The sequence below is a fragment of the Euprymna scolopes genome, chromosome 24 (assembly GCF_053919585.1).
Source record: "Euprymna scolopes isolate OS-2025 chromosome 24, ASM5391958v1, whole genome shotgun sequence".
Classification (NCBI taxonomy): domain Eukaryota; kingdom Metazoa; phylum Mollusca; class Cephalopoda; order Sepiida; family Sepiolidae; genus Euprymna; species Euprymna scolopes.
The window spans coordinates 103,082,910-103,100,276 of NC_136505.1; the positions used below are offsets into that span (position 1 = coordinate 103,082,910).

Sequence of the window (17,367 nt, forward strand, 5' to 3'; positions counted from 1 at the left end):
TAGAAAAAATTTTTCCTCCGTTAAGCTTAGAGAACAGATCTTCTGCGGACGGAAGGGGATAATTATGGTCCAATAGACAGTCATTTAAACCCGTTGAAAAATCTCCACAGACCCTTATTCTGTTATTTTTTTTCTTTACATACACGGTTGGACTTGCCCAATCTGTGTGGTTAACTTTTTCAATGACTTCCAGTTGTTGAAGTCTATCCAACTCTTTTTCGATTGCGTCCATCGCTGAAAAAGGCACATTCCTTTTAGGTTTGAATACTGGAGTGGCATTTTTCTTTAATTCAAATTTTGCCTCTGTCTTAATACAGAGTCCTAGTCCTTCGGCAAAAACATTGGGAAATTCAGTTTTCAAATCCTTCAGGAAGTCTTCCCTTTGGTTTGCTTTTTCTGCAGTTAAAACGTTACAAAACGAATTTATGGGTTTCTCCCATAAATTAAACAGGACAATCCAATCTACCCCAAACAGGCATGTATTCTTTCCTGGTACGACGTACACTTTGGATTTATGAGTCTGGTTAGCGAATGTCACTTTGCATTTTAATTCTCCCTTGAACTCTAATCTTTTGCCGCACACACTTCTCGCCGTCTTTCTGGTTTTCGTTAATTCAGGTCGACCTATCCTTTTCCATATATCTTCATTTATAATACTAATATCTGCACCGCTATCCAGAAGCAATGTAACCAGATGTCCATTTATCCGAACATCAACATATTTCCGTCTTTCGCAGCTTTTTTCTTTATTCATGCGAAGCGTATTTACATTATCGGTCCCTTGTCTTTTCTTCTGGGCACAGTATGTTCCCTTGTGACCTCTGAGACCACATTCATAACATATTTTGTTCCTAAACCAGCAGGTCTTATTGTTGTGTCTTAAACTACCACAACATTTACACTTTAGCTTTGGGTCTTTGTATCCTTTAAGGATCCTGTGTTCTTGGAACCTGGACTTTCTTGTGGTCCCTTGCCTTTTTACTTGCTGCACCTTAAAAATATTTTTCTCTTCAATGCGAGTGTTGTCTTTCTTTATGTTAATCAGACGTTGACACTCTTCAGTGACTTTTTGCAATGTTATGTTAGGATCCGCCTCCATAATTGTTAGGATCCGTGAACGTATATCTTTGTCCCTTGGTGCTGTGAGACCTTGTACAAAGATTAAACATTTAAATTGGTCTGCGGAAATTTCATTCAATTTAAATGATTCGCATAAACAGTTCACAGTGCAAGCATATTCTAGATAGTCTTCAGCTTCTGCCTTCTGAATGTTCAAACATTTGTATCTAGAGTGAAATAGGCTATCCCTTTTATCAAATATTTTCGACAAGGTACTAATTGTTTCCTCGAACGAAACCTCCTCCGGTTTTTTTGGTAGAATTAGATTTGCATACTTGGTGTTTTCATCAGTACCCAGTTTTTGTAGTAGCAGGGTAACTTTTTCCTCATCGGTCCAGTCTAAACATCTTTTCGTAAAAATTGTTTCGTATCTTCTGTAGTATGCAGGGAAAGTAACACCAGTATCCGGGGAGTAACGAAATTCCGTTAGTGAATTTGAAATACCCTCGGCAGAAAAATTAGTCTTCTTCCCGGTCGACGTTAGAATTAGCTTTTCTAAATTCTTTTGCTGTGTCGACATTTGTCGTTGTAGTATGTTTGTTTGTTCTTGTTGTGCCTCTAAAGTTTTTTGTGTTCTTTCTTGTTGTTGTTGCAGCTGTTGCTGTAGCTGTTGTTGTTGAATTTGTTGTTGTTGTTGTTGTTGTTGCGCTAAAAATTGTTGAGTCATTTTTGTCTGTTCCTGGATGCTAAGGGCTAGAGCCTTAGTTAACTCTGCTAATTGTTCCATGTTAGCTTCTAGTACAAAAATGTCTTTTCGAATTCTACACAATAATTCCAAAGAAAAATCGTAAATTTACGTATATCGTAAATTAGTAGCAATATGCAGACACAACACGTTTCAACAAAGTTCATCCATAGTAATTCAACAGGCTTTGTAAAATAATTTTTTTTTTTTTTTTTTTCAACAACGTAAGCTCATACACAAAATATTTCTTACTTCCCACGACAAATAGTTCCAATTATTTATATAAAGGCAATAACAAACAATTAATTTTCCAAAAAAAAAAAAAATATATGTCTGCCGTTCCCACGTGGCATAAAATGGTACAATAGTCGTTGTATTTATATTTTTTCTTTCGAAACTCGTAATCCTTTAGTGTAGTTTCGAATTCAACTTGCGACCATTTTTTTTTTTTTTTTTTTTACTTGTCAAAATAAATATAAATTCCACTTTACCTTGAACATGTTTCTATAATTTCTTGTGAGTTCTTTACGAAGAAAAATCCGTACTTTTCGCTACTTTAGGTAGGAAAAATTTTTAAATTCATTGACGCACGTGGTCAAAAATCCTTGTGTAGTTTGTTTTTTTCGTAAAACAAAAAATCCTTGCATTGTACACAGTCCTTGGTACGGTAATTTATCTCTGTTAAGAGAAAGAACATCCTTTCGTCGCCATTGTTATATTCCTAAATACTTAGGAAATAAAGACAAACGTGAGTTACACCGAGTGGTATGTGTAATGGGGTTTATTTATAATACAGAAACGTAAGGCTGCTCGCCTAAGGTAAATAGAAGTACATAGTAACAAGTATGGGGAAGAAAGTCTGATAATCAACACGTAAGACTATCCATCTTACTGCGACTGCTTGTCTGCCGCTGTCTGCCCAACAGTCCAATATATATATACAGTTTGTAACCGGTGTATAGCCAGTTATGTTCCTTCACAACAATAACTCACATATCAACATCTTTCATCTTGTGCAAATAGAAAAAGAACTACTACTCACAGATATACATGCATTAACAAGAAAAAGGTAAACCAACACACATACACAATGACACACTGCCAAACACTCACATACACATATTACTTATAGTCACACTGTGAACATATTGACAAACACACTTGTGACTTTTTGTAATGTTACACACGTGTTAACATGTAGACATTGTCGCAAGGAAATAAAGATAAGAAAATCATTCAACTAACTCTTTTTTGGGGGGTGAGACAACAGACATTTATTTACAGGTACTTTCTAGAATAAGGCCTTGTCTCTTGTTCAAAAGTCTTCTTGCACTTTAATGTGTTTAACAAGACTTTGCTGTGTCAAACACATGGTACTCCATCGCAATCCAGCCATGTTTAGCATACGTCTTTTCCTGTCACTCTAGGCCCATCTGTGTAACATTGTCCTCATTAACCTCAAGGGTCCACATTTTTCTCTTTCTATAATCTTTTTTTTTTTCCTTCCTCACTGTGATGTCACCTCCCACACAGCTCGGTCATTTGCATACAACTACTGCTGCCATATGCTATCTGCGCTCTGTTATATATTTACTAGTGATGAGACAATTCCTATATTTTTCCCAATTCTGATACAATAACCGATTCAATGCTAAATTCCTGATTCCGATACGATTACTGATTCTGATTCCTTATAAATCTCTAATTATTTAACTATAAGATTGCTATTTTCCCCAATTTTTATAAGAACACATGTTAAATATGCAGATATTTTCCTAAGCGTCAAAATACACTTGTAGAGGATGATCTATAGATTTTAACTTTACTGGTATTTTAAAATCAATAAATATTTATTATTTTATCATTATTACCAGCAATGGAAGATTTTACTTTAAACAAAAGCAAATAAACAAAGACAATTAAAGGAATCATTTTGGCATCGGAAAATAGGCATCAATTTTTCCGATTCCGATACCGATTCCGATACCCTCAAATCTTCCGATTTTTCTGATTCCTGATTCCGATTCTGATTAATCGTCCCAACACTAACATTTACAAAACTTTCTTTACCAAAAACGTGTTTGCGCTATGAGAATTTACTAACATGAAAATGTTTTGTTTTAAAATTTCGCTTATCTCTATTTTTTTTTTTTTTTACACAGTGATCACCACTTATCAAGGCCCGGAAGCCACTCAGGGATAAGGGTTATTGCAAGTACATTACGTTAGTGTGGAGATTTGATGAAGTGTTTAATTAAGGGGGCGGTTCATTAGGAATTTGTTAATGTTGGACTTGAAGACATCCAAGTTGTAGTCCGGTGGGAAGCAGGCAGACGGAACAGAGTTCCACAGGCGTGCAGTTCTAAGAAAGAAGCTTTGTTCATGGAATCCGCATTTTGATTTAGGCACAGATATAGAGTGGGGGAAACTTTTCACAGTGGATTCAGCTAGACGGGTGTTTTTCGTGAAAGATTGGCGAGGGGGGACGAGAGATTGGAGTTCAGACGAGCACCTTTTACATTTTACGAAATTCTGTTTATGTTTTGACGTGGCACTTGCTACCTGGTGACCCTTTTATTCTTTTAATATTTCTTTTACTTCCATTTTTATATGCATGCATGCCCGTGTTTTATACCCGGCCATTTTCTTCTTTTGCAACGTGGTCGTTACATTTTAACACAGACCCGACTTTGTGTACGAAAGTCTTGCAAAAAAACAAAAGAAAGAAACTCGAATTTTTTCAGTTGATAGAAAATTCATTTATTAATGGTCATTTCATGTTGCAATATTTTTTATGTAACATAAGGATATGATTAAAGAACATTGGAAGGTTCTAGTTATAGACACTGGCGATTGGAACTGACCAATCAAATGGAGCCACGCTAATGGCTAACAACCAATCAGAAGTTGGAATTACTTCATAAAAATTCCCGCACATAATTTTCCATGTCCACACAAGAAACATCTTTGCTCCTTGTCTGGAAAATTTTAAAGTTCAAGACTGTTGCGGACTAGCATAATATTATTTACACACTAACCGCTACAAAATAAAATATATTAATGAAACGAATGGAAGGAAGGAAGAAACACAATTGTTGAATAAACAAACATGTTTATTTTCCGTTGGAAAAATGGTTTAGGGAAACACGTATTCAGTTCAGTCGTTGACAACTACGCGCGTGGAAAAGTAGATGATGTAGTAGAAAGAGAAATAGCAGTCCGGAATGTAGAAAGAATGAGAGGGAGAATTGACCTCAGTAAATGCACGCGTGCATGATAGTAGTCGGCTATGTGGGAGTGTCTTCAGACCACAAACTGTGGACACGACCTTGTTTGGTCGAAGAGCCAGGGCAAAAGAAAAAAAGAGGAAGTGTTGTTGGTTTTTATACCGGAATCAGTGTTCTGACTGCACATGTCTGGATTTCACTTAAAAGGAAGTGACGTCACCAATGTGTGCATGTTTGCGTGAGCGCGAGCGTGCATGTGTGTGTGTGTGTACGTGAATGTGTGTATACGTGCATGTGTGTGTATATGAAGGAAAGTATGTTGCACAAGACTCATAGAGATCAGCACTGAAAACTCCTTTTCATCTCCAGGACTTATACAGATTAGCTACCGATTGGAAACTCTTTTGAAATTCTGTTCCATCTGCCTGCTTCCCACTGGACTACAACTTGGATGTCTTCAAGTCCAATGTTAACAAATTCCTAATGAACCGCCCCCTTAAGTAAACACTTTATCAAATCTCCACACTAACGTAATGTACTTGCAATAACCCTTATCTTTGAGTGGCTTCCGGGCCTTGATAAGTGGTGATCACTGTGTAAAAAAAAAAAAAAAAATTAAACATGGCTTTTAATTCAAAAGTTTATGAATCCAGATCTCTTCCACTGACACGTATTTCCCAAGCCAGCAACAATATAGTAGCATTCTTGCTTTTCTACTCAGTGTCAATTAGCAGTTTTCCAGTCCGTAACAGTTTTCCAGCCCATAAATACAACCAGCTGCTATGCCTGCAGCTCGCCTCATTGAACACGGTTGTCTGACAATGTTATTAAAAGTTTAGAGAACTAACAAGTTGTACATCTTGTTTAAAAATCCCTCTTACACCGGTCCTGGATATGACCTAAAACTATATCCGATGGTAAGGCCCCACCTTGCGGGCCTTGGGGAGTGTGGAGCCACCCTTTAATTGCCATTGCTCCCAGGTCCACTCTGACCCGGAGTGTTAGTACCTGTTAGGGTCCCAACTATGGCTTAAATAGAATCTGACTAAAAAAAAAAATATACTCCGTTAAAAATCGTTCATCAAAATAACTAGATTCGGCATTAAATAACCTGAAAAAGGGTTGATATGCTGTAAGACAAAAACAACCAACCTTTTACACCAGTAAATGATTTAAAGTCCTGCCATGCTGCCATTTAATTAAGTCTCTCATTTTCTGCCACATGCTTTTTTTCCTCTTCCTCTGCTGTGACGTCACCTCATGCCACGGCTTGGTCATTTACATAAATGTCAGGCTGCTGCTGCTGCATACGTGTCACTGGCTTTATTACACATTTGCATAACTTTTAAACTCAATTCATATTAATTGCTGGTGTGATTGATAACTACGCGCGTGGAAAAGGGATGATGTAGTAGAAAGAGAAATAGCAGTCCGCTAACCCAAAGACGCCATCGTCGTTCAAAAATGGCCGCCACCAATTTAACTTTGAATCATGTTGAACCAAATGCACACTAACGTTCTTTTCTTTCTTATGTTGTTGCTGTTAAAAGCGACTCTATATTTGGTTAAAAGCAAAGTGTAGTATCTGTTCTGATACTGTGCTTCATCTTTTCTGTCTCGGGTCAGTGAAGGAGAAATCTGATTATAGTCAAGATTGTCTGCTCATATTGATTGGCGGCTTCTGACCTGCAGATGAGACAATGGTGACAAGGAAGATATGGTCCTTCTAATTAAAGATTATCTTCCTCTCAGATAACCTGAAAGCCCCCTCCAATTTTCTCCATGTTAAGAATGACTTTCTTGTCCGCTTGACCATATTTAATTTCCCAACAGCAGAAACCAGAAGTCAAAAAGAGCAAACAACCTCGACTATTTGTAGAAATGCTTCATGACTGAGGAATTTTTAATTTTCGTCCCAGAATGCTCCTTTTTGGGAAATTCGATTTTCCCAACATTAAAAACCAAGATTGTGTCTAAGAGTATGCCATATTGTATTATTTGGTTATCTTTACAATTACTGCTTTCACTACACTTCCGGTTGTGACGTCATTTTTATCTGATATTTCATGATTTGTTTATTAAATCTGCTTATGCTATGTTGGCGGTATCCTATTAGTTACGAAAAGTGAAAACGAAATTAACAACCAGTAATCAGCCTTTTAGAACAACTCTGTACCTAATTTCACTCTTAAATTACACCAGAACAACATAATCCCTTTTCTAGATGTTTTAATAGATTCCAACAATAATGAATTTATTCATGAGTTTATCGGTTAAATATCTACACACAAAAACATGCACACACACACACACACACACATTTACTGTTTTGCATATACAGATATTAAACTTAGCTTTGAAAACTCATTTTATTCCTAACTTAAACAATTAAGCTCAGTGAGTGACTCAACGGGTCACGTTTTTACTAGTGTGTGTGTGTGTGTGTGTGTGTGTGTGTGTGTGTGTGTGCGCACGCGCGATCACGATCACGCGCGTGTAATGCCTGCTATGAAAAGCAAGTAAGTCTCAGAACTGGATACTCATCTTACCCACTGATTGAAGATAACAAACATCTTGACAAGTGCGAGTCCACAACGACGTAACTCCTGTGAGCCTCCATAGCTCAGTGGTTAGAGCACTGGTCTTGTAAACCAGGGGTCGTGAGTTCGATCCTCACTGGGGGCTATTATACGAGACAGAAATTTTCTTGTGTATAATTTCGGTTTTGATAAATATGTTAAAAAAAAAGGTTAGATATATTAATTCTGTATATGATAATTACGGTTGTGCCTGCGATTTACAAAAAATAATCTGGAATTCTCCACTTCGACTTATAAAAAACAGAACAATAAAAATTATTTGACGGTACGTTTTGTACAATTATCAACAATTTACTAACACATGCTAACTTAATCTCCCCGTTCCTTAACTATTTTGGACCGTGAATTCAACTATATTAAACAAACTTTAATAAATAATGGATATCCCAGCCATTTAATTGACAAACAAATTAGAAAATTTTAAAATATCCAAACCTACACCTATTACTCACATAAAACTATTCCATCAAAACCAAATGCATTATAATTATAGAATATTATAAAAGATTATAAAATATTATGATACATGATAATTATAGAATAGATGAAAAAGTATTGACAAATATTAATAAAAATGTGCAACCCATTACAAAAGAATTAAATTAATCATTTATTACAAAAAAGTTAAAACCTCTAACCAGATTATAACTAATACTTCCCCCACCCTCGACTGGGTTACTTGATAGGACAAACTTAGTTTATGGCTTACAATGCTCTGTGGGAGACTGATTATTTATTGGTTTCCCACGAAACAAAATGTGACACAAGGTCGGTTTAGTGTGGGAGATAACCAGCTCCCCCTCCAAAGGGGATTCTGCAAAAATAAAATTGCCTTAGTATAGAAGGGTTTCCTCCTCCATTGACTGAGAACAATTAATTTGAGTGCAGCATCCGTGCAGCATCTGTGCAGACACCACACTTCAGTGACCAGTCCAGTACAAGTACCGGGTGTCGACCGGGAGACTGTGTCAATGACATTAAAGGTTTGACTACCACGACATTGTCGAAATGATTAACCATGGATCGCTACAAAAACAGTGCTTATTTAACCACCTAACTAACCCTAACCTAACTAATCAACGTTTCTGTTCGTTGTCCCAATTTTGGAAGATTTTAGTTAATAATACATCTATACTTAAACAGACCAATAATAAACGAAAACTTGAAATAATAGAAGTATTACAAATAAAATAATAATAATAATAATAATAATAATAATAATAATAATAATAATAATAATAATATCAATAAAATAAACTTTACCGTTGGCCTTTTGGCCAAGATCAAAGTGTAGTATCTGGTCTTCAGATGCTGCAGTGCTGCAGTCTGCACGTCCATTCCTTGTTCTCTTTCGGCGGAGGAGCAGTCCTTCACGACTGAGACATTTTTTTTTATTTTTGTACCTTTTCTTCACGTTAAAAAACAACCCTGGCGTATAATTCTGTCCTGTGGGGAGGCATTGTAAATAGGTACTAGTAACACCCTGAAATGTTTGTAAAGTTATTAAAATAATTAAACAATGAAATAAATATACACGTTATTATGAAAATATATATATATATAAATTGTTCAAAAACAGTAGGTTTGTTTTACTGTACACATAGATTCGAAAACGTTGTCACAAAATAAATATAAAACAAATAAATGTTATCAAAGGCAAGATAAGTTAATTTTCTACCTGACTGGATATGTTTTTAGATTTTAGATTTAATGTAACATGTTTATTCAGCTCGTAAAAATACAGTGTTTACCGATGTATTGGAAAATTTAAAATGGCGGCCGACTCTCTCTCTCTCTCTCTCTCTCTCTCTCTCTCTCTCTCTCTCTGAGACGGTAAGTTTGGGAAAATGAGTTATAAATAAAAAACAGTCAAAATACTGTTAAAACCCCGCTGAATATATGTGAGCCTATGTCACGGTAACATATATTGAGCGAGTTTCTAATAGTATTTTGTCTGTTTTTTTTATTTATAACTCATTTTCCCAAACTTATCGCCTCAAAGAGAGAGTCGGCCGCCATTTTAAATTTTCCAATACATCGGTAAACACTGTATGTTTTTCGAGCTGAATAAACATGTTACATTAAATATAAACACTAAAAACATATCCAGTCAGGTAGTGTTACATATAGGGGTTTCATTGAGAGAGTATCTTATTATACGCGCAGTCTTAGAAGAGTCTTATTAGTAAAGATACGAGTCTTAGTGAGAGTTCTTGTCGTAGAGAGAGATGTTGATGTTGTAGAAGACTTAGAGAGAGATTGTTCATGTTAGGAGAGATTCTTATATATTAAATGTTCATTCCTTAGATGTGTAGAATGGAAGAAGAAGCTCTTTGAGTGAGGACATAGTGTTCACTGTTCAGACATTGTGTAGATATGATGTAGATTCTCATTGTGGATATGAGAAGTCGAGATGTGTATGAAAAGACATTTTATAACACAAATATATAATACAATTTCACTTTACCTTTTTGTAAGAATCATAAGACAAGACGAGCTTTACAAAACACATGATGGTTTATTTTGTCACACGGCCGTGTTTCCATCACCAAGAATTCAAGGCTTCACATTTTTTTCTTGAAGTGACGTCTCGCTTCCTAGACGACTGACTCTCTCCGAGTTTCTTCACTGACTGTCTTCTTCTAACTAAAGTTTTTCTCTATCCCCAGAACTTTCTATTTTCCGTGACGTCATACACATGTTAAAACATGTGCCTTCTTTCACGTGTTCTGGACCTGCGTGTCCAAAACTTTTCCTATACTCAGTAACCTATTTTTCCAATATGTTAAAAACATTATCTTATAAGCTGCATTCTTTCAATTTAAAATTTCATAACAAACTTGATAGTTCACATTCTTTCCTTGAAATATTTTATCTATATTCTAAACAAATGTTTGTTTTACATTTTTAAATTCTCACACGTAATCTATTTCTAAAACTAAATTACGAGGTTCGAATTCCGTCTGTTGCTATTTCATTTTCATTTTAACTAAATTCTCTATTTTTATACTTACATGAAAAGGGGACATCCCTTATCATGTAACAGTAGAAAAGTAACTTATCTTGCCTTTGATAACATTTATTTGTTCTATATATTGTTTTTGTGACAACTTTTTCGAATCTATGTGTACAGTAAAACAAACCCGGCGATTACATCGGTTAGTTTCTGCCAGAAATGAAGACTGTTATTTGGAAGTTAGATATGATCAAGAATAGAATTAATAAACGAAAAACGTCTATTTTATTTAATTATATATGCTTAAATGAAAAAATTGCTGCATATATATATATATATATATATATATATATATATATATATATATATATATATATATTGTTGCGGACCAGGATATAAAATACCCTAACTCGCTACAAGAAAAAATAATGAAACAAATTGAATTGAAGGAAACAAAAAGTCAATTGATGGATAAGATAAACGTTGTTTATTTGCTGTTGAAAGAATAAACGTTTTAGTTATAACATGTGCTCATGTCCGCGCGAGTGTAACCAATGTTCGTTGCGGGACTGGTATTGTAGAAGGAATAGGAAATATGTGTTCATCTCAAGTTCGGGTCACTATCGTTTGTTCGCGCGTGGGAATTGAAGTGAGTGTTGTAGTGGAAATGAGTATCCAGCGTGTAGACAAAGAAGAGGATATTAGAGTTGTCATCAGTCAGCTACGGTAATGTGTGCATCGTTTGGACTGGCGCGAGTTGCGCATTTGTTCTTGTTGAACGATGGGTTTGGTTGCCGTTGTCTTCGCATGTGCGTTTGCGGTAGTGTATGTACATGGTCTGTACGGGTGTTTGTTGTGTATTTGTTCGTGGTTGCCGGCTGTCAACGAAACTTCCAAGTTTTGAGTTTATCAGCGTGCGTGGTGCATCTCAACTCGTATTGTTGATTCAACTTCTTCCTATGTGTTGATAGGGATGTCCTGTAATTGTTTCTTTGTTGTTGTGTCTGGTGTGCGGGAGAGAATTGCATAGGCCTATGTGATTTTGCTCCTCGCGTTTGTTGCAAGGTAATGTCAGGAAACCGTGAAAAATGTTCGTCGAGCTCAAATTTTTCTTTAAATTCGCTGTGAAAGTCGACAGCTCCGTGTTCGTTTTCTGCCGAGTCTGACGAGGGTTTCGTCATTGTAGCTCGTTGAGGTCCTTGTCGGTAGCGGTTTTCTTGTTGAAAAGTTCGTGTTTTCCTTTATCAAATAAAACGCGCGTCTCGCTCCAAACGATTAATTTCAAAAAGGTAGGATTCGCGTCAGTCGGGCGCCAGTTTGTTGTGGACTTATGGCAAGGAGGAAATGCGTGATCCTCGCGTTCGAGTGTCACCATTTAATGTTGCGGACCAGGATATAAAATACCCTAACTCGCTACAAGAAAAAATAATGAAACGAATGGAATTGAAGGAAACAAAAAGTCAATTGATGGATAAGATAAACGTCGTTTATTTGCTGTTGAAAGAATAAACGTTTTAGTTATAACATGTGTTCATGTCCGCGCGAGTGTAACCAATGTTCGTTGCGGGACTGGTATTGTAGAAGGAATAGGAAATATGTGTTCATCTCAAGTTCGGGTCACTATCGTTTGTTCGCGCGTGGGAATTGAAGTGAGTGTTGTAGTGGAAATGAGTATCCAGCGTGTAGACAAAGAAGAGGATATTAGAGTTGTCATCAGTCAGCTACGCGAAGGTGTTCTCAGGGACCAGTAGTAGATAGAGAGAGAAAGAGTGAGAATGTGTACATACGGTCTGTTAGCTCATGCCCCATACATAGTAGTAAGTGAGCGTGACGCACGCGGGCGTTCAGAAGACCGACCGACCAGCACGGAAGCTTGGCCGGAAAAAGGTTAAAAACAGCTTGTCTCTTTGTTTTATACTCGTTTCCAGTGGTCATTTGCGCATGTGTATATTTCCGTAGAAAGCGGAAGTGACGTCGTCCATGTGTGCGTTCGTGTGCGCGTGTGTAAGTACATATGTGTGCGTTAGCATGTGTGTATATACCCTGAATGTGAGTGTATGTACGCGAACGTGAATATGTGTACATGTGTGGACGTGGGCGCGTATGTATATGACATAGCTTGAAATGTGAATGTGTGTTTTTGTGTGAGACTTGAAAAAGGCTCGTACAATATATATATATATATATATATATATATATATATGTACATATATATATGTACATATATATACATATATATATATTTAAATATGTATGAAGAAAAAATCAATACGAAAAATATATAAATGTTTATATCTTTTCTGTATTTATTTCCTATGTGTTGACGTGTAGGAATACAAAAAGTCTTTTGAAAAAACAAGACTGTTTCCTTCTAATTTTCGACCGATCCTTCGATCTTCCCAGTGTGAATTATATATATATATATATATATATATATATATATATATATATATATATATATATATATATATATATACGAGCAAACAGTTAATAAAACGTGTTAAAAAACACTTTGAAATGAGTTAAATATGTTTTTAACTCATTTCAAAGTGTTTTTTTAACATGTTTTATTAACTGTTTGCTCGTATTATAAGCTCTATCTCCTATTTGGTTTTATCGAGCTTTTACATCTGGCTGAGATAACTTTATAAATATTAATTCTTTAATATTTATAATATACTTTAATTTTACTATCTTGGATCATTTTGGTAAATTTAATTGTAATTTTTTATTTTATATATATATATATATATATATATATATATATATATATATATATATATATATATATATATATATATATATATATATATATATAAGAGCAAATAGTTAATAAAACATGTTAAAAACATTTTGAAAAAGAGTTTAAAACATATTTAATTTTAAAAAGGAAACACTTAATAAGTTGATAGTCCTTAATCTGCGAAGTTTTGAAGAAATACTTTCCTTCTCATCAGAGGGTAGGAATTAGCAAAATGCAGGATCGGATTTTGCATACAAAAGTATTTGATGAAACTGCAAGTAAGTCAAAGATCTTACTTGATAACAAAAAGTGAAGCAGAGAGAATATGGTGAAGAAAAAGGTGGTTTCACATGAATGGATAGTCTGGTGAAAGGTAAATTATTCAATGACGGTAAAATCCAAAAATATAAATCCAAGAAAGTTAATTGAATTTCCATTTGCACAAGTAAAATCCAAGGAAATCGCGTAATTGGAAGATGGTCCAAAATAATCTTTGATGGTCCAATAAATCAAAATAATTTTATATATATATATATATATATATATATATATATATATATATATATATATATATATATATATATATGAGCAAACAGTTAATAAAATATGTTAAAAAACACTTTAAAATGAGTTAAAAACATATTTAATCTGAAAAGGAAACACTAGATAAATGGATAGTCCTTAATCCGCGGAGTTTCGAAGAAATACTCTTCTTCTCATCAGAGGGTAGGAATTAGCAAAATGCGGGATCGGATTTTGCATGCAGAAGTATTTGATGAAACAACTAATAAGTCAAAGATCTTACTTGAAAACAAAATAAGTTAAGCAGAGGGAATATGGTAAAGAAAAAGGTGATTACACATTAATGGATAGTCTGGTGGAAGATAAAAAATCCAGAGACGGTAAAATCCACATGTAAAACTTCAAGAAAGTTAAAAGAATTTCTATTTGTACAAGTAAAATTCAAGGAAATCCCGTAATTGGAAGAAGATGGTCTATAATAATCCAAAGGCAGAAATCCATGGAATATAAATATATATATATATATATATATATATATATATATATATATATATATATATATATATATATATGATGCTCCTTATCTTGGGTTGAGCATATTGGGAAGTGATACACGATATACCATTGGCGTATTAAGCGATGCTCTTTATTTATTGAATTATTACCTGGGAGTACAGATTAAGTAAAGGACCCCCACCCTCTACATGTCAAGAAGCAGTCACAAATAATGATCTATTTTCATTTGTGAATCAATGACCTACCTACCCCCTCCCTGCTGAGTGATTTGGCCAGACACTGACCAACCATCTAGAAGGGTGCATTGATTCATCTGTCCCCAAAGAACTTTTTTTAGCCTCTTTGGGAACCACAGTTAGCCAGCAGAGAGAATCCAACAAGCAGTGAAGCCAGAGACACCTCTCTCTTTCTCTCTCATCCCTGTTCACTGGATATTTCAGCATCAACGATTTTCAGTGAAGATAACTGCTGTCAACCTGGGACCGTACAAAGAATGACTTCTTAACCGAGAGACCTAAAGCACTTTCTACTCCTTTTTTTTCTCAATCCTTCAACTTCCTGTCGTCCAAATAAATCTTTTTTTTGTTTTGTATTAAATAGGGTTTTGTTATTTGTTCCGTGCTTTTGTGTTCGGCAACTAATTATTTTATCAGGTGTGCTAACAAGTAACCCTCTGAAGGGTATTAAGTTCTCTCCCACACCAAGAACTACGACACTGGGGTCGGAAAGTGGGATTGAGAAATCAGCGCCCGACAGGAGGGGGCACTCTGACCTGCAAAAAGTGCCCGGGCAACCCCGCCAGTATTCCCCGGTGAGAGCGCCCCAGGCGATTAGCAATAAACTAACGCCCATTCTCAAAGAGAGAAGGCAAAGCCCGGGAGGGTTGACCTCCTAGAACTGCACAGAAATTTCACATCCACCGCAAAATCAACAGAGACCGGATCATTACAGGAGTGGCCTAATCTCTGTTGATTTTGGGAGCACATGATTCTCTGGAGGCTTTTCTAAATAATAACGTTATCATTTAGAAAAACCATTCTTAACACGGGGAGGGCCAAATGGAAGTAAAGTGGAAAGCGTAATTGTAAAAGTAACCTATTTCTTTGTTAATAACATTTTAAGTCTTTCTTAGCCTTCGTGCCAAGATCATGGTGTAGTGTCTGTTCTCATACTGCACTTCACCTTTTCTGTCCTCGGCCAGTGGAGGAAAAGTCCTTCATGACTGAGAGAATTTTTATTTTTGTTCCTATCCAGAGAGTGCCCCTTTTTTCCCACATTAAAAACCGACCTTGTGTCTAACTCAGCCCTCGTGGAGAGGCAAGTAAGTAGGAACATTTTAATTAATAGAATAAAAAGAAATAAAAATAAGCAGGCCTCCTCCAGAGCGTTGCAGAAACCATCCATTGTACTCTGTTCTCACTAGTCAAGTAGAAGTGCGATAGCTTTGCAACGCCCAAAACCCAGCTAAAAATGTTTAACAATAAGTGGGCGTGATAATAAATTTATAGCAGTAGTAATATAAGTTTTCCGTAAGCCTCCATAGCTCAGTGGTTAGAGCACTGGTCTTGTAAACCAGGGGTCGTGAGTTCGATCCTCACTGGGGGCTGTCTGGAAAAATTAGATCTTTTTCTAAATAAAGGTTAGTAGTTCTACCTCTATTTCTAGCTCTGCTTATAAATAAAAGGCACTTTGTCTCTGTGTATGAGTTCGTTTCCTATGGACTTCGAAATAGCTGGGCTGATTTTTAATTTTGAAATCTCACAGAAATGTACCTTATGTGTCTGAGAGTGTTCTTAGATTTTGTATTGGAATGCCTCCAATAAGTATCGAAAATCAATAATCATAAAAGTACAATTAAAGAAGGAATAGTCCGATTTTGACAAAAATTAACATCAGTGCATTTGAGAAGATTTGTCGCCACATAAGCAGAAGGGCCCGGTGTATGAAGTCAACAGTAGGTTCTTTGATATGACAGGGGCGCATTCAATATGAATGTTTTTGTTTAGAGCACAATTAAACCATGATACTTGACTTTTACATTTTAAACTAAAATTCAAGCGATTATATAAAAATATTTTATAAGGTCAATAGTAGGCTCTTTGATAAGACAGGGGCGCGTTCGAAATTAATGTTTCTGTTTAAAGCACAAATGAACCATGATACTTGACGTTTGCATTTTAAACTTTAATTCAAGCCATTATATATAAAAATAATCTAATAAAATCAACAGTAGATTCTCTACAGTGCAATGTAGGCTCCAATGTATTTTGAACTAACACAGTGAGTCCTGAACTAGAGCACTGTTCTAAGAGCAGGCAATCGTTTGATTGAAAAATGGCCGATTTCGCCGATTTCGATGAAAATCATTCGTTGATCCTCGTGCAACGTCGGGTCTCCTCCCTAAAATATAAGTATTATCAGTTTTGTTATTGGAGTTTTCAGTAAAAAAAAAAAAAAAAAAAGAAAAGAAATAAGGCGCTTCTACACTATTAGGACGAAATTCCGGAAATCGTAAAACTGAATTTCACATGAAAATAATGGTATCCCCTACGGGGTTTGTATTACTGTACACATAGATTCGAAAAAGTTGTGAAAAAATAAATATATAACAAATAAATGTTATCAAAGGCAAGATAAGTTACTTTTCTACCAAACTGGATATATTTTTTGTGTTTTTATTCAATGTAACATGTTTATTCAGCTCGAAAAACATACAGTGTTTACCGATGTATTGGAAAATTCAAGATGGCGCCTCACTCCCTCTTTAACACGGTAAGTTTGGGAAAAGGTGTTATAAATAAAAAACTAGACAAAATACTATTAAAAACCCGCCGAATATATGTCAACCTATGTCACAGTAACATATATTGAGCGAGTTTTAACAGTATTTTATCCAGTTTTTTTTTTATTTATAACACCTTTTCTCAAACTTACCGTGTTAAAGAGAGAGTCAGACGCCATCTTGAATTTTCCAATACATCGGTAAACACTATGTTTTT

General features: G+C 35.4%; 2 non-coding genes across 2 annotated transcripts; both read left to right on the forward strand.

Annotated features, from left to right (window-relative positions):
- Positions 1 to 7,643: 7,643 nt before the first annotated feature.
- Trnat-ugu (transfer RNA threonine (anticodon UGU)) lies at positions 7,644 to 7,716 on the forward strand. The gene has a single exon. It is a non-coding gene; the product is annotated as a tRNA-Thr (tRNA).
- Positions 7,717 to 15,901: 8,185 nt separating this feature from the next.
- Trnat-ugu (transfer RNA threonine (anticodon UGU)) lies at positions 15,902 to 15,974 on the forward strand. The gene has a single exon. It is a non-coding gene; the product is annotated as a tRNA-Thr (tRNA).
- Positions 15,975 to 17,367: the final 1,393 nt, after the last annotated feature.